A 14117-nucleotide genomic window follows, 5' to 3' on the forward strand; every position below is an offset into this window, starting at 1 on the left:
TAACTTTCTTCTCATTAAAAAAGTTTCCCACATATAATAAATAGTACTGTTAAAATTTTTTTTAATAATTTGCACTCACATAAGATCATATCAGCAGCCAAATAAAACCTGTTTTATCTTTATTACCCTACTTTTTAAAAACATTGTATCTCTGTAATCCTTGTTAATTGATTGACTAGGGTCACCAAACAGAAATGCACAAATAATGATTGGTTTCTAAAATACTAAAAAAAGACAATCCTACTTTAAACTCACAGTATTAGTTGAGCCAATATTGATGTGTTCAGTAGGAAAATTCCCCTTTTAGTGTTGATACAGTAAGTTCAGTTCTTATCTGTGAGTCAGTTCAAACTGTACAATTTATTGAATTGTTTCAAAACTCTGAATCTGCGGACACTCCCAAAATGTGAACTTTTAACATATTAAACATGTTTTCATGAAACAAAAACTTATAGGTAAATATTTCTTTAATGTTATATTAATGCATTATGTAATCATAATGTGTTCATTTAGCGAAAAATATGACTTGATCATATTGCACACGTACGTCTGCAAGATATCTGTTAAGGATCACTTCATCTAAAGCATCTGCTGTTTACTAACATCTGATAGACGTTTTTAAGATGTCAGTTTTACATACATTCAAATCATAAACATCTTAAAGACATTTTTTAAATGTCTATTTGACATCTGACAGGAAACGTCCTATAGACGTATTGCAGATGAGCAAACATGCAAAAAAATAGGCTACTCTAAAAAATAGTCTTTCAGATGTAAACATGCACATCAAATAGACGTCTCCGTGATGTACGTGTGCTATCACTTGGCTGTTTAAGTGATGGTTATGTGAATACATAGATGAACATATACAAATATCCTACTGTTCAAAAGTTTAGAGCAAGATTTTTTTTTTTAAAGGAATTAAACATTTTATTCAGCAAGAATGCATTAAATTGAACAAAAGTGACCATAAAGACAACAGCACAACTGTTTTCAACATTGATAATAATGAGAAGAGCAGCAAATCAGCATATTAGAATGAATTCTGATGGATCATGTGACACTGATGCTGAAACAGTGTTAATTTTGACAGCAAATTTTGATTTAGTTTTAGTCATAGTGTTTTGACTAAAATGCCATTTAGTTTTAGTCATATTTTAGTCATCTGAATTGTTTTAGTTTTAGTCGACGAAATACTATAAGATTTTAGTTGACTAAATCTACAGTAGATTTAGTCGACTAAAATATAATGTGTTTCAATTTAAATGCATTTATTTAGAATTTCTCTAAAATTTCCAAACCCATATACTCCCGGAGAAAACATATATTAACCTGCTAATATGAATGATTTTAAAGTTTGAACGTGCAATACAGATACAGATTTAACTACTGTAACTTAAAAAATATCTTAAAATTAAATAAAACCACTTTTCCTAAAGTAGAAGACAGTCTTTTTTTTCAATGAATGATATATGAATTCTTTATAACTACTTGCATACATCATTCTCTATTCTTTCAAGCAGACATATTTATTTGTATGAATTAAATATAATTAATCCTTATTAAAGCTATTAACGAGCAGTGAATGCTTTTCTCTTTTTCTTTTGTTGCTTGATCAATATTAACACAGACCGCATTAGGTTTATTACCCACTGTCACTTTAAGACATCGGATCATGTCCAATGACATGCGGATCCAGAATTGCACTGATGCACATAGATACACTCACAACTGTTTAAGACATAACCGACATAATTTACGTGAATACTCTCCAAAACGGACATTTATACATAATATTTGTGTGTGTATTTGTCCATTCAGACACGAAAGAAAGCTCAATTCTGTACTCGCGCGCTGTATAGGTGTCTATGTGAATGGCTGCACGCTTCGGGTCGGGTGTGTGCGCACAGAAAACCGTACCGAATATAGCTCTTTTTTGCGTCGTCACTCTTATTCAGATCTTCATTGTCTGCTCACGTTTACATGTTTTAACATTTTATGAGACATGCAGCGCATGCCAACTCGTGTGCCGCTGGGTAGATCACGTTACAGTACAATTGTGTGCATCTACCACAAATGCAGGACATCAGACTGGATCGCTTCCCAAATCGTCACTAACATTTTCGTCTAGTTTTTATTCGTTGACGAAAATGTCAATAGATTTTCGTCATAGTTTTTGTCATTCAAAACTAGTTTTTATTTAGTTATCCTCTCGTTTTCGTCTGTGAAAAAATGTAAATTAACACTGTGCTGAAAGTTTAGCTTTACATCATGGGAACAAATCACATTTTACAATCTATTGCGATACATGTTTCAAAAACATTAAAACATCTTACCGACTCCAAACTAGTACTAGTGCATATTAAATATTGTAAAAAGGCTGAAAAAAAAGAAGAGAATTTCAGCTAATTTGTTTGCGTTAGTGTTTGCCTGCGGTCATCGGCATAATGGAGATCTTAAATTACCTATTAGCATCCAAACGAGCTCAAACTCCAACTCTCTCACACACTGACCTTCTAATTCTTTCAGTGTTTCTGGGCTTGATAACTATGTGTAAGTCACGTTCCCCTGCAGCGCTGAATGCATGCATTGTTACGTCCCCCGTCCACCCCCCTTTGACCCCCTCTGCCCTCTTGAGGGGTCCACACACACCTGTCAAACTCCGTCTGCCCGAACATCAGTCCATACATTCACCAGAACCCCTGGAGTTTATTGGAAACACACACACAAACACGGGAACGGCAGAGACTGAGGGTCGAATTCCACATCAGGAGCAGATTGAAGGGAACGTCAGTGGAAACACGATCAGCCAATTCACTTCTGCTCTTGAGTTTTTTTTTTCTCTTGACATTCCTTTTCTCCACATTTGTATTATTCAGTCTCTCCTGCCCATCAAAGCCTTTTCGATGAACGTTTTTAAGTGACTCTCTGCCGGTGATGTTCTTTCATCATAACAAGAGTTTGAAAGAGCCGGAGGGAAGGGAAAAATCAGACGTGGTTTGGCTTCAAGGTTTTTTTGTAGGGTCTTGGTCCTTCAGTGCTGCCACAGTCTTATTTCAATTCTCTGCCTATTGTTCGGACGAAACGCGACCGTCCTTGACTGCAGATGTGTGTGTTTGTGGGCTGTTTGGAGCATGACGGGTACAAAAAGAGGAGTTTGATTGTACATGCCAATGCCGTTTTGTCCTCATTGGATCTGGCGACATCGGCCCATACAATTTTCCCCTCTGTTGGCTTTTATGTGGAACTGCAGTGTGTATGTGTGTGTAATCATTGAACGCTTCACAGGAAAGTGTCATTACCATAATCATATTTCAACACACCTACAATTCGCAGAGGGAATGATTGGTGCATTACGAGTTTGGTTTGACATACTGAAGGATTCGGTGACTGATGCGTGAACGTTCTGTAGACAAAGAAAATAGGTTTGGAAAAGCGTGCACACCATTTACTACACACATTAGTTTTCATTAAAAAAATTAAATAATAAGATAAATGTGTGCACACCTAATTAGCGACTCCAGTTGACTGAATGTTTCCATATCATTTTATAATTCACCACATTTAGACTAAATCTAATCTCGTCATGTGGAGTTGAACACTCAAATCAGATGCAATCCTTCAGGAGTTATAAATAATATTAATCCTATAAAGCCTATTGTATCATTTGAAATGCAAAATTCTAAGGCCTCTAAATGACCAATAGATCAAAACTTTGTTGAAAAATCCACTACATGCCTCCTATCGTCTGATTGACAGTTTTATTGTTCAGCAAGTAAAAGGCCTTTTAGAATAATTGTAAAAACTTCCAGCTTTCGCCATGTCTTTTAGATGTGAAATCTTTACAGATTTTTATAAAGTAAACATATGAAGATATTTTATATTGTTAGTAGTATTTCAACATGAACACTTACTGAAGCAACTTGGGTTTACCTGATTATCCATATCTTTTTCTTTTTCTTTTTTTTAAATCACGTTAAAATATGAGTATCAAATTTGACTAAGCATTTAAATGTCATCTTACTCTGACATTATTGGCAGTTATAGAGTGAAAATTGATATGTATATGCATTTTATGTAAGTAGTCTATTATAATGTCATCTCTTTGATTTACATTGCAAGCTATTAGAATTGCATCGTAGTTTTTGGCCACTTAAATATGCACCTAAAATTTAGTTTTTAGTTTTTTTTTCTCCTGAAGTATGAGCACCATATTCTCACAATATCATACACACCCGATTTATCAAATATGATGCTCAACAAAAACACATATGAAAACTTTTTTAAAATATATATATATATATTTGTTATGTTTTGTCTAAAGGTTCAATACACCTTCTTCCTATACAACTCAATGAATAAGTAATACAATATAAGGCATACAATGGAAATATTGGTAAAGGATGTGCTGATTCTGGAGTTTTTCCTCAATATTGTATGGCTTATAATGACACTAAGGATTTTTTGGCTCATGATAATTTTGCTTGGAATTGTGTTCTAAATCGACAATGAAAAACACAATGAATACACAGACAATGCAATGTTCATGGAGGACTGAATGTGCCAGTGAATCGATCTAGCAGCCGAAGCAAAGAGAGCGTTACAGCTGTGTCTCTCTCTCTCTGTGTGTGTGTGTGTGTGTGTGTGTGTGTGTGTGTCCTGGTCCCTACAGATTCTGCTTTGTGGCTTATTATCTTAATCAGTGTATTCAAGCATAAACGGAACATCTCTATCATCCTATCTTCACACATTCTTTGACTAATCGGCATGCAGGACTGGATCTGTCTGTCTTCCTAGTCATCATAACCGTGTTTGCAAGGCAACACTTCATTAAAATTCCTCATACTTTTTTTTCCCCCAGAAATTTCTGTAATTAAATCACCTTGAACTGCTTAACATATTGACTCCATTCATCCCTTCAAGCTTTTTATTGATCATTTTAGTGATCTGTTTAGTCACTGTTTAGATCTGTTTTAGATCATGTTTCGTAACATTTCGTTGGAAATGAAAGGAAATGAAAGCTATAAATTATTTTATTCTTTTTACTTTAAAATTAAGAATGGGTAAAATTATACCCTGAAGTATATTAATGACTGTGAATAAAACAACTTTTGGCATGACAAGAAAACTAAATAAAAAAAATATATTTGATAAATATCAATAATAGGTATTTGTATGGTAGCCATATTGATATTTATAAAGTGGAATATTTTCTAAACTTTGTTTTTAATAACAGTTAAGGATATCATAATATATAGATACTGTAAAAATCATTGTGTACATGTTAAAAATTTAACATGCAGTTATTACAGTGACATCATTCCCATTGATTACATTCTGATGTCTTTATATATCCACCTTTACCTTTAAAGACAGTGTCGTGTTATGATTCTTGTGCACAGCCGACAGAAACATACAAACAAACAAACAAACAGATAGATCGTTTTTAACCCCTGGTTTGAGGATCTGAGTACACAAACTACCAATGGTTCATATTTAAAACAGGTCGCTGTAATATATCACCTATAAATGTGCTTTTGTTAGTCGACCTGGCAAACCTGTCATATAGACATAACACTGACCGGTAATATTTTCTGTCACGCTCCTCTGAAAACAAGGAACATTCAGCCCAAATAACCTGAGCCTGCTGTTTTTATTTAGGCCCAAAACCCATGGGAACCTTTTAAATTGCCCCGTCCAACTGGAAAGAGGCACTGAAGCGCTCTGGGTCGGTGCGTTTGGGGCTCATGGGTAGATGCTATAAGACATAGTCAGAACTCAAAGAATCTGGTGGGTCTTCATTGATGAAGGGCATTACAGATTTAGTGTGTGCTATGCTGGGAATAAATTCACTAGCTTTTTTAATGCTGCATGTTTCAAATGTTTGTCACTGTTTTCACAGAAGAAAAACGACGCCACATTCCGTTTTGATTTATTCCCGTGTTCTACTTTTCTTTTATTAAATCACTGGCATTTTACTCATGTTGCTGTTTAGCCAGTGTTATGATTTATAGCAGGCTTTTGATTATGTTTTATTTAAAAAAAAAAAAAACATTGATATTGATAAAATTATTATCGATTTTTATTAATTAATTGATTTAAACTTTTTTTCTTATGCCATATGGCAACGATTCATGATTTAAATTTCACCCATTTCTAAATAAAATGTTTTTATTAAGTTATTTTATTAGCTTTTTTTCTCACTGTATTTTATTTAGTCACAGTAAATTCACCTCTTAGAACACATTTTAGTTTATTTAGAAGTTTTACAATCCTAATAAATAGGCCTATATATTTTTACAATATTTAATGATCCAATTATAGACTCTTAATCAATTGACTATTTCAATCCAAACAGCGACCTTTTTGGGGCTCTAAAATAATCACTGCAATAATGATCCAATAAGCATTTGCCTATTTAAATCCAAACAGTGACTTTTTGGCCGGGCAGTGTGTGTATATGTATGTATATGTGTGTTATATATATGGGTGTTTCTGCAACTACGGGCACTTTTAAGTCCCAGGAGTGAAATTTTAGATTTATGTTAAAATTTGTCATTTGATGTTTCATAAATATAAACGTAGTGTCAATGCACACCTTGACATAAATAATTATGAATAAATAATATGATTTAATGTAAAATTATGAAGCATTTATAGGTCCAAACACCATTTTTGCTCATGTCCCACACCCGTGGTTTCAATGTTGAGATACTTAAAATTAGCTCATTCTTTTACAATATGACATTATTTCAAATGGAATTGTTTAATATACAGATTCATTTACAGAATCTTAAAATTCTTTGTATTATTTACTGATCATTTTTATGATTTTTTTAACTAAATGTGCCTGTCCCACACTTTTGAGTCCTTACCGCAACAATGAAAAAAAGCTTTTATTATGAAATTTTATCGAACACAAACAAGTCTAGTTTCTATGGAAACAGAAACTATCACTTGAGCACATTGCTGACAGACTGGACCACCACACTACCTCACTCACAAGATAACAAAAAAATAAGGTAAACATCATCTTTTCTGCTCTAGTATTTATTGTGCGTCCTAACCATTCAGCTTAATAATTGTGTATTTATAACTACATTTTAAAAATAAATGTAGTTTACTGTTGAATTCATGTATATTAAGATGTTAAGATTCAAAACTAATGTGGTAGGCCTTGATAGCTGCCAATTAGCTAAAATATTAGCAAAAATGTCATTTCCGCAACATGTCTTTACCGCAGCAAATTTAGGTGTTGCGGTAAAGACCTTGTGTTGCGGTAGAGACAAATTCAAGGTGTACTGTATATTAAATGACAAATATTCAGTATATTATTAGTACTGAAGTATATATTTGTATATTTATTAGTATATATATATAAACATGCCATTTTTTACATTAAAAATAAAATGTTGTCCTTACCGACTCAAGATGTCATTACCGCAGCACTGCTCTATTTTCATTTTTTTTCACATTTTGATTTGCAAAAAAATTATTTTTACACTTAAGTTGAGATGATTAACACATTGAAATTGCAACATCTGTCATAAAAAGTTAATTATGTTATCTTTTGTGTGTATGGAAACAATTGACATCTAAGGTTACTGTAAATTTTTTACATGGCATAGAAAAAAACATGAAATTCCCTATTTTGTATATTCTTTTTTTATATCAATATTTACAAAACTGCATCAAATTTGAAAAAGCTATTTAAATATGTAAAAAAAATTATAGAAATTACTAAAGAAAAATGTATAAAATGAACGTTATTGTAACATTGCGGTAAGGACACTTTTTAAGAAGATGACCCGAAAAACATAAAAAATAAACATGTTCCAGATTAAAATCTTAACGACTACATTCTATTTTGTGTAAATCTTTATATGTATTACAGACTGTGATGGTTAAAATTGAAATTCATAGAGGTTGATCTTTTTAAAATTGGGATAGTCAAAAGTGCCCGTAGTTGCAGAAACACCCATTTATATATATATATATATATATATATATATATATATATATATATATATATATATATATATATATATATACATGTATATTCTGATTTATAAAAAACCATCATAATAATTACATTTCTTTATTCATATGTTCACAATTAAATGAACACAATGTGAATTTATTTAAAAATCGTTTCACTACTTTTAGTTGATGTTGTCACTTTTGTCATTTCCCCTGGTGCTGTACTTGCATCTAAACTGGCAATTTTACTGAGAAATATTCCAGGTGTTTCTTCATATTTTTTTTCCCCTTCTCTAATTGAAATGTAAACACACATCAAGCCAGACAAACAAGTTGATCTGGGAAACACACAGGCCTATTATAATAAACTGCTAACCCCAAAGAGACACTTTTGAATGAATAACAACATCTGTAGGTAAACAGAAGATTAGTTTAAAATCTATCCTTGATCCACTCTTTAAAATAAACATTTATGGTGGATGTCGGCTTGATTCTCCTCTGTGATTTTTGTTCGGCCTCAGCCTTCATTTGCACTGCTTTAAAAGTTATTCTTCAGTATATTCATACACACAATAACTTTTATATTGTGACCAAATCAGACTAGAGAATAACACACACACAAAAAAAGTGTAACTTTTGAAGGAGAAATAATGTTAAAAATATATGTGATTTAATCTATTATAAACAAAATGATATATCTAAGCATTCTGAGCTGTTGTACACTAATATATACATGATTGACTGCATCCCATATGGCTTTAATAAGAAATGTAATTCAGTTAAAATAGCTAACTTTAGTTTTGGTTTATCTCCATCTTATCTGGTATCCTGTCGATCATTTACATAATAGGAAGAAAATGAGGTTACAATTAATAATGAGCCCTCAACTTGAACAGAGCATATATCTGTAAGTCTAATATATCTTTTTATAGAAATTCTTTCAAGCATATTCACCTCAAGTTACAGAGTTCAAAAGCAAGCCATTTAATGGTGAATCTTTTGCATAAGCGTGATATTTTTCAGATTTTTCCACTAATAGACACATGTGCGTTGAGTTGTATCGGACAGCAGCAGGCATCTGTGTGTATCTCGAATGTGACTGACTGCCGGCGAGTTATTCATCACCCGCTGTGAGTCGAGGTCAGTGGCTGGTGAGCTCTTGGCAGCCACTAAAGATTGTTAAACTTGGTGTTAAATGCTATGTATGTGTGATATGGGTGCTAACACATCGATTTGGAGCTCTAAGCCGTGAGCGCGGCAGAGACGTCTCTCATACATCACCCTTTGAGTCACCCAGACGCCAATCTCCATACATTAGAAGCGCAGTAATGCGTGTGTGTGCGTCAAATGGACGAGATGAGTGGCTGCATCCCGATTACTGTACTTCTACTGGGCACTAGAATGGCCTACTTCACTGTTGATGGGAAAATACATGCTTTTCCATACTGGAAAACAGATTTAATCTATGCTTGTAATATCTTGGCTAGTGGTTCATGGCGAATGGGTCGAGCCACATTCCTCTTTGATTTAGTCTCTAATAAGTTTCAAATGCTCCATTTTCCAATTAGTGGAAAATCGATTTTGCTTCTATTAAGTAACTGAAAATGGACACATGTTTGTGTTCAGCTATTATTGTTTATTGGAAAGTGAAACCTTTATTTATTTATTTTGTTATAAAGCATAGTGCTTGTCAATGTCAAATTTTTATTTTATTTAATTTTTTCAAAAATGTTGCTTGCAAATTGTATAATATCCAAGGAAAACATGTCTAGTAATTGTGCAGTTAATTCTCATACTGTATTTTCAGTTTTGGAATATGTATCCTCTCCCCAAATTTGTCAATAATAAAACACAATAAAAATTATTTAAAGAAAAGGCTTATATTTACCTTTTAAAATTTGTTTACATCTACCTTGTAAATATATATTTATTTTATTAAAAAGGTTACAATTACAACAACAATTGAAGTGTAATCTTTCTTTGTAAAAACTAAAGTATACATTTTATCATACATATTTCAAAGTTAAGGATTCATTACTTCGAATATAGCCTACATTGACAAAACATACTATATTTAACATATTAGCAAAAATTGGCAAACAAAAGCTTATTTGAGGTGGCAGATATTTTACAGTAAAAATGTATAATCTATCCAAAACGAATCAACGAAATGTTGTCTTTCATTTGTCTGTAACATAGGTCTTTCGTTTTTATTATAAGGAATATAAATGTTAATTTTCAGTTGCTTATACAAATACATTTTATTTCAACATATTTCAGTCCATTTTTACTCAGTATAGCTAAATAGTTTGCTAAAAGCAGATCATTCATTCATTCACACACGCGATTTAAATTTAAACTGTCTTTTTGCGAGCTGTGGTAAACAGCATCTCTGCCGTTCATTCATTCATAAACAGAAACCCGATTCACGTGAGAAGGAAAAAAACTTACTACAGTATTCCTCAGCTCGCTCCTCGATATACCCGCACTTCTGAGGTACATTTTCCATTATTATTATTCCTCACAGCGCTGCGAGACGGTGTAAACAAGTAATGATCTGAATAAACTTGTGTTTTCTCGAGCTGATATGGGGGGCGTTCACAGGTTTGCGTGGATTGCCTCAATCGCGCGCTCTCCGTGGGCGGGGTCACATTACATTTGAATGAGCTGTAATGAGCTCGACTGGAATCGCTCTCTTTTAATACAGATTTCACAAGATGAGAATATTTGTTTTTTTATATAAATTACTTCATTTAAAAGAAGAGAATTCAAGCTTCATGCCTGTGTGTCTGTATGTCTGTTTGACTGAGTATTCGCTGAGTTATTGTTAATTTTTGGACGCGTTTCAGAATGGACTACACTGGCAGAGAGAAGGCAGAACTCGCTTCGTGTTTATTTTTCTTTATTTGGCAAAAAGCACAACACTTTGTTTTTATTGTGAGTATACACAAAAATAATACACATTTAACAGAATCGATTGATGTATGAAACTCCTATGGAAAATCAAAGTCAACAGAGTATTTATGAGTTTCTTTTACACTGAAAAAAAAAAAGCGAGCTGGTATCGCCGGCGATACCGCCGACCTCAGGGAGTTAATTACTGTAAAATTTAATTTAAGCTCAAAAACGCATGGGTGCTTCAAAAACACAAGAACACAAGAAAGAATGGGCTACACAATCTGCACTTGTAATGTACTTCATATCTTCAAAAACTTGCAGATACTTGCAGATAATAGAATACTAATGAAATAAAATCCCACTTAAGCGTACTTGAAGAGAGTTCACTTTCATGACTATGTTTCTTAATAGTTAAGTACACTTTTAAAAAGTGTACTTATAGCTTGTATGTATTAATGTTATATTAAACGTTTTGGTTACACGTTGTAATTATACATTTAAGAACTAAGTAATATTATTTAACTGCATGTACTTACTAACTATAGAGTTAGGATTAAGATTAGGGTTGGGTTTAGGGTTAGTTGCATGTATTTCACATAATTTGTAGTTACTATTGTAACTACATGTAGTATGTGTAACAAGGGCACTGTAAAATAAAGTATTACTTTAAAGTACATTTTAAATCTTTATGATTTAATAATGTTTTGTTGTTCTTTAAATAAGTACACTTTTTTAAGTGTTGACTAACATACTAAAGCAGATGTAATTACATTAAAATCTATTTTAGTTTACCATAAATGCTTGTCAGTACATTCATCAGTACACTTAACCATTACTTAAGTGCAAACTGAAATTGTCCAAAAGTTTCCTTAAAAATTACCTTAAAAATTGTGTGATATGTAAAATCAGGAATACAATGCCAGTCACGCATCAGCTGATGGCGCGGCTGATTTATGATGTCTACCATTACATTTCAGACACATTACAGCAGTCTTTTTAAATTCTCCATTCACTCATTCTCTCTGCTGCAAGCTACTTCAAGCTGTCACCTCTATTTGATTCTTCATATTACATGGCCGCAAGGGGATTTAAAGCTGTATTTTGAAATGAGAATACTATTTCTGGTTCCAATTTTCTATTAAATATAATACATATATATATATATATACACTGAACAAAATGATAAACGCAACACTTTTGTTTTTGCCCCCATTTTTCATGAGCTGAACTCAAAGGTCTAAGACTTTTTCTGTGCACGAAAAGGCCTATATCTCTCAAATATTGTTCACAATGGCCCTCATTTATCAAAAGTGCGTACACCAAATTTCCAGCGTACACCTGGCGTACACCCAAAACCACGGTGACTTTGAGATTTATCAATATGGACGTTGGCGTACGGCACGCTCAAACCCTACGCCAGCTCAGGAGGTGGTGTACGCACGTTTCGAGTTAGTGCGGAAATGCGCAGAAAAACAATTCCTAACACCACAAAACGCACTGACAAACTAAAAGATATGATAGCCTATATTATGACCCACTGTAAAAAAACAACAGCATAGTAATTATAAACTTCAGTGTTTATTTTTGTGCAACGTGGACTTCAATGTTTAATTTGTGTGACTTTACCCAAGCATTTGATTTGTAGGCATATGTATTCCTTCAGTTGCGAGCCTGTGCGTGCGCTTTACCTGACGTTTCAAGCCTTGTTTATACTTTCGCCTGGCTCCGCAGCGCGAGTCTCCGCAGACTGCGTGCGCACCTCCCCAAACGGACGAGGCGTTTATACTCGACGCGCTCGCCGTTGTAGCCTACTATTCTTTGAAACGATGGTTAGGCCAGGGCCCGGCAGGTGCGCACGGACTGGGTTCAGTAATGAAAGGCTTTCAATGACCAAAAAATAATTCAGACTGACAAAATAATAAAAATTACATTCTTCTTCTTTTAAATAATAATAATAATACAAATAATCATAATAATAACGACATTCTTCTTCTAAATAACAATAAGCATCATTAATAATAAAAATCATAATAATAATAATAATAATAATACAAATTGTCATGCAATTATTAATGTGAATGAATGGTACTCCACATCACATCATCATCACTATTGTACACCCCAATTCATGTGACGTGATACGAAATTAAATGCTAATTGTTTCAAAACACGTGCTGTAAAATAATGCATTGTGATAGGTCATTTGCTCATCCAAGTTTCTCTTCTTTGCCGTCTTCCGTGTGTCCATGGCGTAAAATGAGGGGTGGGGGAAGCGGAGACTTGAATATATAGGGGCGTGTTATTCTAATGACGATCGTTTTCAGCCGCAGCATTTATCAAGGGCAGGTATTGCGTACACCTGGATTTCAAAGGTACGCACAGCTCCATAAATCAGGCGGTGAGAGGAGTGTAAGCATAATCTTACGCCAACATATACGCCCGTTTCTACGCAAGAATGATAAATGAGGGCCAATCTGTCTAAATCTGTGTTAATGAGCAATTCTCCTTTGCCGAGAAGATAATCCATCCACCTCACAGGTGTGGCTTATCAAGATGCTGATTAGACAGCATGATTATTGCACAGGTGTGCCTTAGGCTGGCCACAATAAAAGGCCACTCTAAAATTTGCAGTTTTATCACACAGCACAATGCCACAGATGTCGCAAGTTTTGAGGGAGCGTGCAATTGGCATACTGACTGCAGGAATGTCCCCTAGACCTGTTGCCTGTGAATTGAATGTTCATTTCTTTATCATAAGCAGTCTCCAAAGGCGTTTCAGAGAATTTGGCAGTACATCCATCCGACCTCACAACCGCAGACCACGTGTAACCGCACCAGCCCAGGACCTCCACATCCAGCATCTTCACCTCCAAGATCGTCTGAGACCAGCCTCCCCGACAGCTGCTGCAACAATCGGTTTGCATAACCAAAGAATTTCTGCACAAACTGTCAGAAACCATCTCAGGGAAGCTCATCTGCATGCTCGTCGTCCTCATCGGGGTCTCGACCTGACTGCAGTTCGTCGTCGTAACCGACTTGAGTGGGCAAATGCTCACATTCGATGGCGCCTGGCACTTTGGAGAGGGGTTCTCTTCACGGATGAATCCCGGTTTTCACTGTACAGGGCAGATGGTAGACAGCATGTATGGCGTCATGTGGGTGAGTGGTTTGCTGATGTCAACGTTGTGGATCGAGATTCCCATGGTGGTGGTGGGGTTATGGTATGGGCAGGCGTATGT

The 14117-nt window shown here is 34.3% G+C and overlaps 1 protein-coding gene across 11 annotated transcripts in view; it reads left to right on the plus strand.

Annotated features, from left to right (window-relative positions):
* The window catches only part of LOC309484925 (adhesion G protein-coupled receptor L3), a 326392-nt gene that overhangs the window by 37715 nt on the left and 274560 nt on the right, over positions 1 to 14117 (plus strand). The window lies entirely within an intron of this gene.

This window comes from Leuciscus leuciscus (genome assembly GCF_965113295.1).
Source record: "Leuciscus leuciscus genome assembly, chromosome: 2".
In the NCBI taxonomy this organism is placed as follows: domain Eukaryota; kingdom Metazoa; phylum Chordata; class Actinopteri; order Cypriniformes; family Leuciscidae; genus Leuciscus; species Leuciscus leuciscus.